The sequence below is a fragment of the Callorhinus ursinus genome, unplaced genomic scaffold, assembly GCF_003265705.2.
Source record: "Callorhinus ursinus isolate GAN/ISIS: 27379988/994484 unplaced genomic scaffold, GSC_fseal_2.0 scaffold19, whole genome shotgun sequence".
Lineage (NCBI taxonomy): Eukaryota > Metazoa > Chordata > Mammalia > Carnivora > Otariidae > Callorhinus > Callorhinus ursinus.
The window spans coordinates 36,658,416-36,671,702 of record NW_027397081.1 but is presented as its reverse complement, the minus strand read 5'-3'; the positions used below and the strand labels follow the sequence as shown (position 1 = coordinate 36,671,702).

Here is a 13,287-nt window from a genome sequence, read left to right as displayed (position 1 = left end):
GACTCTCTTATTTATCCTTCTGCTCATATTTCTTGGGTACTGAGCTGCAACTTTTTACTTTCAAATACTTTGGAGACTATTCTAACAGAGGCAATACTTGATGGATGGTTTCCTTAAGTGCTTAGTGAAATTTTGCTGGAACTCATATAACATCTTTCTCTTCTGAATAATGATCCCAGAGAGAAATACTCTTAGAATCATAGAGCTATAAACACTCAAAGTGGGAGGTATTTAAAGGTCATCCAATTTAACCACTCACACAATACTTTAGGTCAAGTTTCTATGATGACATTTCAGGTCTTCCACAGATTAGCCCCAACCAACTCTCCATACAGGTCTCACATTGTTCATACATTTGCTCTTAGGAAGGCCAGAGAGTTAAATGTTCCTTTTAAAGTAATTTCTGGCATGTTTATATGCTTATGGAAGTTACTATCTTATCTCATCAGCATAACCATATGACTAAGTGAACAAAGAATTTAATTTGGATTTATATAATTATCTGAAAATGTCACTTTCAAATATAAGTAAGCACAATATGAAAAAAATCTCTTTAAATGCTTTATATGTTGAAATTCTCATGAGTCACTTGGAGGATAGGTATAAATTTACTACTGTAAGAGAAATGTAAAAATTGATGATTGTGAAAGCTGCTAACTTTTTGTGCAAACATTGAATATTAAAATAATATTTTCAATGATATTAAATGATATTTAAATAACTGATAATTAGGGAAATGGCTTGATTATTATGGAAAGGCTAAAAGAGTATATTAGCGAATTTTAGGAAGAATGTTACACCCTTTTTGTTCCCCAAATGTGTATTGAAATGAAATTATAAGGCAGGAAAATGGAAAATAGATTGCAATAGTTTGCAATGCAATTGTACTCTATTTTGTATTGATTGTTTGGTCTACTTGTTATACCAGTGATTGATAGAGGAATATTAAAGTCTCTGACTATCAGTGTGGATCTTTTTCTCCCTTTAATTTTGTTAATTTTTGTTTCGCTTACTTTGGTCCTCTGTTTTAGTTTCTTATATATTAAGCATTATTGTTTTCCAGATAAATTAAGCCATTTTACCATTATGAAATGCCTTTACTTACCTTGGGAAATTTTCTTTGTATTGAAGTCTCTCTCTCTTTTTTTAAAATTTATTTATTTGACAGAGAGAGAGAGAGAGAGTGAGAGCAGGAACACAAGCGGGGGGAGTGGGAGAGGGAGAAGCAGGCTCCCCACCGAGCGGGGAGCCTGATGCGGGGCTCGATCTCAGGACCCTGGGATCATGACCTGAGCCGAAGGCAGTTGCTTAACCGACTGAGCCACCCAGGTGCCCCATGTATTGAAGTCTCTTTTGATACTGATCAAATCATTCTGCTTTTCTTTTGATTATTATTTTTATGGTATATATTTTTCCATCAGTTTTCTTTTAACCCATTTGTATCTTCATATTTAAAGTATGTTTCCTGTAGATAATACATACTTGGATTTAAAAAAAATCCATTCTGAAAATCTTTGCCTTCTAATTGGAATGCTTATCATATTAAAATGTAATATACCTATTGACAGAGCTGGGCTTAAATCTATCACCTTGTTTAAGTTTCTATTTGTCACTCTTCTTTTTTTCCTCCACTCTATTTTTATTTATCTTCATCACTGATGAAGTTAAAGTCCCTCTGGGACTGTTTCATATGCTCCATGCTTATGGCCCATGTTGGTATTGTGCATATCATAGACCAGTCACTGAAACACTGGTCAACTAAGCCCCAATGTTGGAAGGAAGGCATTTTTGCCCTTATGGTTCTATCAAAATGTAGCTTTATCTAAGCTGTATTCTGTGACAATGGTCAGCTTTTTGCACTCCTCTTTCACCAGTAGGACCCCTATTATTTTTTGACAGGAAGTAAGATTTTTTGGTGGGCATTAATAAGGAGGGGGCAGTGCCAAGGTTCCTATGAGTGCAGAGCATGCCATTTGTCCAGGGGGGCAAGATTAGGGATATATTTTGTATTTGACCCCACAGCCATTTGGATGAGCTGCTTTTCAGCTACCATGTCTTAAAATTCATATGCATTAAACTTAGTAAAGCCCCATTTCTTGGAAATGTGGATCTCCTGGCAACCTGGGAACTTGAGCTTGGCCCTGTGTAAGGCCTCAATCACATGCTTCTTGTCCTGCAGTTTGGTACGGATGGACATGATAACTTGGCCAATGTGGACCCTGGCCACTGTGCCCTCGGGGCTTTCCAAAAGCACCCGGCATACTTGTCTGGAGCCCCTCAGCCCTAACACTGGACAACATCTTGTTGATACAATGACATGGAAGGGTTGGAGCAGCACTCAGATGTGAAAACCATCTTTGTCACAGCTTTTCTCCATATATTTGTTGGCACAAATACAGGCAGGCTCCAGGGCTTTAGAGGAGAGCTGCTCATATTCATCTGATCCCATGTGGCCACGTAGTGGGAACTCATCCACTTTTGCCTTCTTCTGCCCCAGGTCAAATATGCAGATCTGGGCATCAGGGACATCTCTGCAGAAGCAAGAGTTTGGATACAGCTTGTTCTTAAAATATTGGTAACAGCAGGCACGGCGGTGGCCCATGGTGACAGCAGGATCTCCAGTGGCACACTGAAGGAAAAGAGTAGGGCCCCTATTTTAAGCGATGGTTTTGGCTCTGGAATCCTACTGTGTGGGAGTACTTTCAGTTCCAATACCCTTCAGGAGTTAAATTCCATGGCCTACTTTCATATATGGAGACCAGGAGTCTGTGTCTTTAGTCCAACTTACTGCTTTATAATTTTGTTATTTTTTAAGTACATAGAGGTATTAATTTTGTTTTTGAGAATGGTTACATTTTTATTTATTTATTTTTAATGAACATATAATGTATTATTGGTTTCAGAGGTACAGGTCTGTGATTCATCAGTCTTTTTTTTTTAAGATTTTATTTATTTATTTGACAGAGAGAAAGAGAGATCATAAGTAGGCAGACAGGCATGCAGGCAGGCAGGCAGAGGGAGAGGGAGAAGCAGGCTCCTTGTTAAGCACGGAGCCTGATGCAGGGCTCAATCCCAGGACCGTGGGATCATGACCTGAGCCGAAGGCAGATGCTTAAATGTGTGTCCCAGGTGCCCCTGTGATTCATCAGTCTTAAATAACACCCAGTGCTCATTATATCACATGCCCTCCTTAATGTCTATCACCCAGTTACCCCATCTCTCTACCCATCTCCCCTCCAGCAACCCTCAGTTTGTTTCCTATGATTAAGAGTCTCTTATGGTTTGTCTCCCTCTCAGATTTTGTCTTGTTCTATTTTTTCCTCTCTTCCCCTATGATCCTCTGTTTTGTTTCTTAAATTCCACATAGCAGTGAGATCATATGATGATTGTCTTTCTCTGACTGACTTATTTTGCTTAGCATAATACCCTCTAGTTCCAACCACGTAGTTGCAAATGGCAAGATTTCATTTTTTTGATGGCTGAGTACTATTCAATCATATATATATACCACATCTTCTTTATCCATTCATTTGTTGATAGACATCTGGGCTCTTTCCGTAGTTTGGCTATTGTGGACATTGCTGCTATAAACATTGGGGTGCAGGTGCCCCTTTGGATCACTACATTTGTATCTTTGGGATAAATACTCAGTAGTGCAATTGCTTGGTCATAGGGTAGCTCTATTTTCAACTTTTTGAGGAACCTCCATATTGTTTTCCAGAGTGGCTGCACCAACTTGCATTCCCACCAACAGTGTAGGAGGTTCTCCTTTCTCTGCATCCCTGCCAACATCTGTCGTTTCCTGACTTGTTAATTTTATTGAGAATGGCTACATCTTTATAATGTTTCTTTATAATTTTATCAACTCTTTTTGGAATGTCAATGGGGGGTAGGCTGAATATGTGTATAAGTTGTGTGTGTGTGTGTGTGTGTGTGTGTGTGTGTGTGTGTGTGTGTGATGTAGGTCACAGAGAGGATTTACCATATAATCTTGAATGGAAATCTTGTTTATAAGATAGGAATAATAATATCTCATTTATAAACTTATTGTAAGCCTTAAATGATATAAGCCACATAGAATGCTTGGTAAGATGCCTCGCCTGATAAAGAGACTCAGTAAATATCATGGAACATTTTTACTACAAAATATAGTCACGCAGTTATTGCAAAATGATAGAGAAGAACATGAGGAGATAAAAATTGCATCAGGCCCTGAGAACTGCCTTTGGAATATATGTTTTTGAGACAATCTCTGAGAGTATAGAAAGTGTGGGATGGGCCAAAGTTCTTGCTTTGGCCTATAAGACATTGTTTGAAGAAATAATCTCCTGGATAGCCATTCAGTGAGAGGTAGTGGGAAGGGACAATTCTCTATGGTCTTTTGTGTTTCTGCAGGTTTTGCACAGGGAATTACTAGATACCCCTTTTTCTGAACTATTTTTTCAAAGATATTTATATAGTGAACAGCTACACAAATTGCTATCTAGTGTCAGCCCAATTTAGAGAGAGAATTTATGGATTCTTCTTGATTAATTTTTCAAGTACTTTACACTTAAAAGGGAACTCTATTGCTCTGGGCTTTCACAGGTCCCACCAAATGATAGAGATAAAACAATATCCTTAGGGACTGCTGGCTGGAAGTAGCCCAGAATTATTCTCAAAGGCATATGCTGCTGTCATTTGGCCTGGGTGGCAGACTTCTTGCCAGTATCATCCATGTGAACATTATGGTTTCTTTCCAGCATGATCTTCAGTGGGAGTAAATCTGCAGAGCCCATCAAAACACATTATTTGCCCAAAGTGGGCATATTGATTCCTTAAGATTTCTCTTATAGTTCCCTTTACTCCCTGAAACTCCTGTACATGGCAGATAGTCTTAAGATAAAGGATTTCAATGGGCACTGGGGTTCTCTCATTGAGATCCATTCCATGCCTCCTTTCCTTGGAAGACTGTTTGGTTTGGTTGGGATCAGGCTAAGCTACTTCTCATTCCCTAACCTCGGCCTTCTCCTAAACACACAGTAGAAATTTGAGTTAGAGAGAAGTCATGATTAGATTTCAAAACAATGTATACATCAAAAAATTGTAAATCTTGGGCAATGTCAACTTGCTTTTTCTACTGCAGCCTCAGCTTATCAGATCTCTTTTATTTGATCTCTCTAGAGACTCAGAATTTGAAGGAAGTTTGTCTTTCTCTCTTACACATTTTATTGTGATAAAGACTCTCAGAATTGCCTCTTGTGTGCAGCTGTCTCTAATTTGAAAAGTTTGCCTGATATTGATATTATTTTTCTACCTCTGGTTCAGGAATAATTTCATGGGAACATTAGTTGTCAATTCTCCATTCTCACTCTCTTTGACGCCTCTCCCTCCAGCATTGACTTCTTGGTGATGACAGGTGCCGTAAAGAGCCCCTGGCAGAGAGGTGATATATTATTTCTTTTTTTGCTCTCACCTTACCCACAACAGTCATGGCATTTGTTTTAGATGAAACTGGAGCTGGCCCTGCAAGCAATTAAGTTGTCTTAACCAAACAAATGCAGTGACTGGAATTTCCACATGGCACAGCATTTCACATTTATTGCATCTGGGGTTTGAGAAAAATCACACTTTAAAGTGTTATGAAATGAGTTTTACAGAACTGGCAGGAATTCAATGTTGTATAGAAAATCAAGTAGGGTAGACTACTGAGAAATCAAAAATAAATAAGTGTAAGAGAAAATTACATGGTGGAACAGGGAAAGAGAAATAGAAACAAGAGCAAATAAGTCCTTTTAGGAGTGATAAAAAAGGAGAGAAAATATCTAGATAAGAACTGTATTTTCTAAACACAGATTCTCCTTAAGACAGCAATTTGGACACTGAGAACAGTCAGAATTCTGCATTCCAATTATAAAAAAGTATTTAATTTCTCCAGGGTACTTTTTGTTCCCTTACAATAATACCTTAGAAACATCATTTTAGGAAGAATTTGCTCTTGATTTACAGTTTTACATTTTGTGGTGAATCCCCTGAAAGATATTAATGTGCTGGTGCTGTTTAACCTGAAAGGGTGTCTCTCAAAGCTGATGGGCTACACTCAGGAAACAGGAGATCAGAGAAGGTGACATACAACCAAGGAGATAAATTAACCAAACCACTCTACATGTTCTGACCCTGATACTAAATGATAACTGGTTTACTTAAGAGACAACTCTGTAGTCATTTTTGTCAATTTTCTGAATGATAAATTCACACACATAAATTGCACCTGTTCTTATTTTTTGGTACTGGCAGAAGAATAAGTGTCAGTTTGTACCAAAAAAATATCCAAACAAGTCTCTCTTGTATCCCTCCGAAGATCCCCCTGAAGATCTTATTACATAATGATTATAAATACATATTTCAAGTTTGATGACCTTGAAGGAATTCTTGGTAAGATTAGCAAGGGGAAGGAGGGTTGCCCAACAAATAGACATTATGAGGAGATTTATAGGCACTTAGATGGCACTTTTTAGACAAATGGTTACATAGAACCAAGAAACAGCAAAGCTGCAGGTAGTAAATAATGTGTTCAAAATTTAACATTCCAAAAAGGAGAGAAGGAACATTGTGAATGGGTTACAAAAGGAGGAGTAAGATTAGAGGAAAATTAAATTGCAGTAGAATATAAAGAGATTGGGGATTGTTGGGCTGCAATCTCCATACTTATTCAGTACAGATATTTTATAGCCCTGGGACTCTTTTTATATTTTTAAAGAGTTGTTTCCTCTCTCCTGAAAGTGTTTATTTCAGAAAATTAGAATTTAAATCATTATCGAAATAACAATGAAATTGGAGCTTTAACAAAGTCTGACTGATGATGTGGTAATCCTGAGTTGACCCTAGGTGAGAATTAACCCCTGAGAGACCACAGTAACTAGGAAGGTTACTGCAAATCAATGTAGGACACGGCTGCAGAATAATTTAGCAGGTCCAGGAAAAGGATTTAGAGCCAGAATATTCAGGTGGAGTGAAAACTCTGCTATTTACTTACTCCATTATATTCACTTTGGAAAAGTACGATAACATACCTGAGTCTCAGTGGCATTGTGCATAAGTGTGAAAACATACTGACTCTCCTCCTTCTCAAGATTACTGATAAAATCAATTTTTCATCCCCACCAGGATTACAGTTCTTTGATACTTTTTTTTTTTTTTACCATCTCTCATTCCCCTGCTATCCTTACCTCCTTCCTTATTCTCAATAGAGTCTGTGACCTGTCATTATAATGACTCCCTTTTAAATGTTCTCAACAACTTTGCGCCTCTTGCTTCTTCCACTTTGTTTGGCAAAACCTCTACCCTAGTTAAATCTAACCCTACATACTTTGCAGATGCATTTGTAAAAGCTCAATGTAGCTGGAAAAACAAAAATAATGAGAAGTGATTTCACTTTAAATTCATGACCACTAATTTCAAGTAGGCCTTTAGTGCTTCTATGATGATCATATTGAAAGCAAATATTTATTATGATAATCATATAGGACATTAATTTTTTTCTGTTTTTTTTGGTTAGATTTTAGTATTAACATAAAATGTTAACTTCAAAAAGTAATATTCTTTCATTTTCTACTATCTTTAAGAGTTTCTCTATGATGGGAATCATTTGTTCTTTCTTTTTTAAGATTTTATTTATTTGTCAGAGAAAGAGAGAAAGAGAGAGAGAGAGAGAAGCAAGCTCCCCGCTGAGCAAGGAGCCTGATGTGGGACTCTCTCCCAGGATACTGGGATCATGACCTGAGCCAAAGACAGATGCTTAACTGATTGAGCCACCTAGGCATCCCCCTGGAATCATTTGTTCTCTAATGTTTGTTAGAATTAATCTGTAAAACTATGTGGATTTAGAGAAAAGTGTATGTATGTGTATGTAGACTCTGATACAATTCAAATTTAAAAATGATTATAGATCCTTTCAAATGTTTATTTTTAATTTATTTTTGAATTCAGTTTCATAAATGACATTTTTCTAGGAAGCAATGAATTTTAGTTGTATGTTCAATTTGTACATAGTGTTCTTATTGTTTAAAGTACCTACAATCAGTAATATGTCCCTTATTTCATTTCTAATATTATTTAATTTTACCATCTCTCATTTTTCATGATCAGTTTTTCCAAATTTCAGTACTAACATTGCTCTCTAATATTTCAAAAAATATTTCTTTCAAAAATTAAATTTTGCTTTTATCTCTCTTATTTCTTCTTTGAGTTTTTCTATTCTTTTTATAATTTATTTATTTTTAATTAGCCTATCATATTTATTTATTTAATTAAAAAAATTTTTATTAACATATAATGTATTATTTGTTTCAGGGGTACAGGCCTGTGATTTATCAGTCTTACACAATTCACGGTGCTCACCATAGTACCTACCCTACCCAGTGTCCACCACCCAGCCACCCCATCCCTTCTACCACCCTCCACTCCTGCAACCCTCCATTTGTTTCCTGAGATTAAGAGTCTCTTAGTAACTTCCAAGGAAAGGAGGCATGGAATGGATCTCAATGAGAGAACCCCAGTGCCCATTGAAATCCTTTATCTTAAGACTATCTGCCATGTACAGGAGTTTCAGGGAGTAAAGGGAACTATAAGAGAAATCTTAAGGAATCAATATGCCCACTTTGGGCAAATAATGTGTTTTGATGGGCTCTGCAGATTTACTCCCACTGAAGATCATGCTGGAAAGAAACCATAATGTTCACATGGATGATACTGGCAAGAAGTCTGCCACCCAGGCCAAATGACAGCAGCATATGCCTTTGAGAATAATTCTGGGCTACTTCCAGCCAGCAGTCCCTAAGGATATTGTTTTATCTCTATCATTTGGTGGGACCTGTGAAAGACACAATTAAGATTATAAATATTACTCTAAGTATGACTTTGGCTGTATACCACCCTAATATGTATCGTATTTGGTACCATTTAATTACAAGTATTTTAAGACTTATGTGATGACTTAATCTTTAATCCATGAATTTTTAAGGAGTGCATTAAGTTAATATCTCTACATATGGACTCTTAAGTTACTTCTCTTCCCAAAATTAGTTTCTAACTTATTTGCATCTTTATCAGAGAACATGGACTGTTTGATACTAATTCTTTGATATATGTTGATATGAGTTTGATGGCTCAACATGTGGTTATTTCCGAAATATTCTTGTGTGCTTGAAAGAAAATAATCTTCTCGGGAACAGACTTCTGTATATGTTTGTGAATCTGGTTTATTAAGTTCATTTTTTGTCAGCTTATTGTATCAGTTACTGAGAAAAATATGTAAAAGATCTCCCATTTTGAAAGTGAATTTGTCAATATTTTTATGTTCTTCTGTTAATAGTGGTTTATAAATTTTTAAGAAGATTTTATTTATTTACTTGAGAGAGAGAAAGAGAGAACACGAGCAGGAGAGGAGCAGAGGGAGAGGGATAAGCAGATTCCATGCTGAGTGTGGAGCCTGATGGGGGGCTTGATCTCACAAGCCTGAGATCATGACCTGAACCAAAATCAAGAGTCAACACTTAACTGACTGAGCCACTCAGGCACCCCAGTAGTGGTTTATAAATTTTGAACCCTATGTTATTAAATGCATTATCTTGTTAATTGTTCTTGTTATCATTATGCTATGTCCTCTTTATCTTTAAGAATGCTTTTTTTGGGGAACAATTTATTTCCTCTGATGTTAGTATAGATTTCCTCTTTGGTGAACATAGGAGACACAGTTAGTTACTAACTCAGTATTTATTCAGCCATTTATTCTTACTAACCAAACTTCGATTCTGTTCAGTGGCAATAGGTACAGATAAAACACCCTATGTTTTTGCCTCTCTTGGTTGCCATATGCCATATTAGATTAAATCATATGCTATGTTTATTTTTGAATGGAAGCATAGTTGATTATCAGCAATTTTCCATGATCGAGCCTAATATTTTTGGCCAAGAAGATTTGTAAATGCAAGTCAGTGAGTTGAATTTTTATGAAGACTATTTTAAAAGAACTCTATTTTGCTGGCCTGGTTTTTCAACCTCCTGTCCTTTGTCCTTTTGTGGCCTTTGACCCAATGACTGGTATTACAGTGATGATATTATATTTAAAAGACTGAAAATGCATCTTAAACAGGGCAGGATGGAAGGATAGAAAAAGTTCTTGATAACTCCTCTAAACAATTGCACCAACCCTGGATGGCATACCCCTGGATATATCATTATATGAGAAAAACAAGCCTCTATTTAGTTAGTGCAGCTCCTACTCCTCTCACCCTAATCAACTGCTTTTGATGATGATGACCCACAGCTAAGTAAATAGCTCCAAATAAATTGAGCTGGTTTCCTGTGTACAGGTGCGCTCCCTTACCTTCTAGGCTTCTGCTCTTCAGATTGAGGTATGAGGGGATTCATTCAGGAATTCAAATGAACTTGTGATACTATTAGAAAGATACATGGTTGAGAAAAATAATAAGATGGCTCTTTTTTTTTGTTTCTCTATCCAAAGCCAGGGGAGATTTTTACAAATATTGGCTAATATGGGGGAAGGACTCCAGTGGCAGCTGCCTGGGTCCCAAGCCATTGGCTATTTAAGTCAGGAGATATTAGAAAAAAAATTATTTTTTTTCATTTACTTTCAGCAACACTTCTGTCTTTGGGAGAAGAGTTGTATTGTAGCAAGCCTAATCTGGAGTGTGACAGATGTGTTTGGGTATTAATGGGCTGTAGTATGCATGCAGCTGGCTCTGGACCTGAATTTTAGGGCCAATGGCATAATAATGGCTCCTCTCTGTTAAGTTCTTGCCCTATGCTAGATAGTGTGCTAAGCAGTTGCCATGTATTCACTCATTTAGTTCTTAGAACAATAGGTCGATTTTATTGTTAACAGCCTCATTTCTCAGATGAAGCAACTGGGACAGTGAGAAGTTGAATAATTTGCCCAATGTCTCCTGGTTAGGATGGGGCTGAGCTGGGATGGAACTCTGGCAGCTGGACTCCAGAGCCTGTGCAATCAGCTATGACCCCTTGGCTGCTTCTCCTGACCTTGTATAGAGTTGTCTCCCTGGGATTTTGAACCACATCGGGAAAGAAACCGTGGTGAGAAGTGAAGAGAAAAACAAACACACACAAGCTATTGGGGAGGAAAAGCCGTTACTGAAGAAACTGTGAGGAGACAAATGCAAGACTTTCCCCACCCCAATGCTCTGATTTTGTCCAGAAATACAATTATCCATTTATGCTACTCTGGGATCTTTTGGTTGTAGGTAGGGATGCCTGGAAGTTTCCTCTCCCACTGCCATCCTTCAACAAACAAATCTGAGACCTTTTTCTGAGGTTTGGTCCCACTTTGGCTTCCATGGAGCAGCTTGCCGGAGTAGAAAGTGTGGTTCTCTAAAGTCAGACAAGCTTGGGTCTGTATCCCTCTTCAGCTACTTACTAACCGATGTGATCTCCGTGACCTCCACACATCACTTAATCTCTCCAAGCTTTATTCTCCTTATTCATCAAATGGGAATGTTAACTGTTAACACGTGGCCTTGTTCACCCAGTCAACTGGTACGTATTGATTGCCTGCTTTGTGCTGGTCACTGGTAGGTAATGTTTTGTCACAAGCAGGTCGTAAATCGTATTTGATCTTAAGCTCCATGAACTTATAATTCAGTGGAGAAGCTAGACTCCTGTGATAAGTGCTCAGACCGTTCTGCTTACAGGCTGGTGTGGTAAGGAGTGTGGAACATCCGTGTGGGAGGGCACTTAGCAAACGTCCAGTGCTTGGTCATTTCTTCTGGTCCCTCTCTTATTTGAAAGGAGACTGCTGCTGCCAGCCCTACCATACATATGTATGGTTTTATTTCAGAAACTCCCTCTCGCCTAGGATGTCTTTTTTCCTTTAATATGTAATGTGGTCTGAGGTTATGCTGTTTAACTACCTTGCAAAGCCCAACGAGGTGATTTGAGCCATGTGTAGTTTGCACCTTGGGCCCCTTTCCTTCATCTCAGTCTTCATGCAATATTTAACAATTAACCTTACATCTCCTCTGGAAAAACAATTTGAGAATTCAAGAGAAAATTGTAACGAGAAAATCTTAAAATTTGGAGGAAATGAAATAAAAATCAGTTTTAGGCTTTTTGCCTTATTATTTGCATATTATACTTAGAGAATTACTTATTATGGTTTTTGTTGACTGCCTCCCAATAACTCCATTCCAATTATAAACGTGAAAAATGTGAGAATTTTAGATTAGTTTCCCCCAGAGTTGATATTAGACTCTGGCACTTCTGGATTCTTGCTTTGTGTTCTTTTGCCAATTCAGACTTCCTAGGAATACAGGCAAACACATATTGCCTCACGTATTTGTTTTTCATAAGAAAGTAGGCTAAAATTCAGGAGATTTCCCACAGAGATCAGGAAGAAGATTTTATAAAATGCATACATTTTTTTTCCCTTTCTTTAGGTGTGCCTTGATTCTGTAAAACCACCAGACTTCGAGGTTAGGTAGGGTTCAGTAGACCTATTTTTAAAATTTATGTAGGGGGATAGCTAAATTCTCTTAGCTCAGAAAACAAGGGGTGAACATTATTTGAAGACTTAAGTGTGTAGGTTTGACTAGGCGGGGATGAAGGAAAGTGTGAAGGTCACATTAAATTTGCAAATATTTTTTTCCAGGTTGTTTAGCAGGGTGACTGGAAAACATCTTACCTCTAAATTGACAAGCACTACTTCAGATAAGTTTATATTAGCATCTTTAAAAATATTGGCTCTAGAAGCATTTTATATGAGAACATCTACACTTACCGGCCACCAACCTTGAAGCCATGAGAGCTTTTTTCATAGCTTTTTTCCTTGTAAGCCAGTAACAGTTCAAAATATACAAACCCACAGAATGGTGAGATACAAACCCACCTAATGGTTGTAACAGGAGGGGTCTGCAATGAGTCTTCAAAACTATAAAAAAAAACAGCCTTTTGTGACTTGGAAGTATTTCACAGTAATTAGAATAATTTAATCTTGAATTTTCAGTACAGAAAGTCTATCTTAAAGATGACATAGCAATGGCACAAGCTATTTCCACAGTTCAGTTTGTGAAATATCTTTAAGAAAATACCCTATTAGTACTCTGTAGGTCAGTGATTGCACATTCAAAGAATTTCATTCTGCAGTGAAACCTTTATCAAGATTTAATTACCATAAAAGCAGAAAGGCAGAGGTATTTGGGATCTTTACATTAAATCATAATTAAAACCCATGTGAGGTTACCCACAAATATTTAGGATTTTATTTAATTGAAC

At 37.3% G+C, this 13,287-nt stretch overlaps 1 long non-coding RNA gene and 1 pseudogene across 1 annotated transcript in view; one reads left to right on the top strand and one right to left on the bottom strand.

Moving 5' to 3' along the window:
• Positions 1-1,951: 1,951 nt before the first annotated feature.
• On the bottom strand, positions 1,952-2,608 carry LOC112840571 (large ribosomal subunit protein uL16-like; annotated as a pseudogene).
• An 8,838-nt stretch (positions 2,609-11,446) lies between these two features.
• The window catches only part of LOC141374601 (uncharacterized), a 143,703-nt gene continuing 141,862 nt past the window's right edge, over positions 11,447-13,287 (top strand). The window contains exon 1 of the long non-coding RNA XR_012381617.1: positions 11,447-11,717. This is a non-coding gene — a long non-coding RNA (uncharacterized lncRNA). The remainder of the gene's footprint in view (positions 11,718-13,287) is intronic.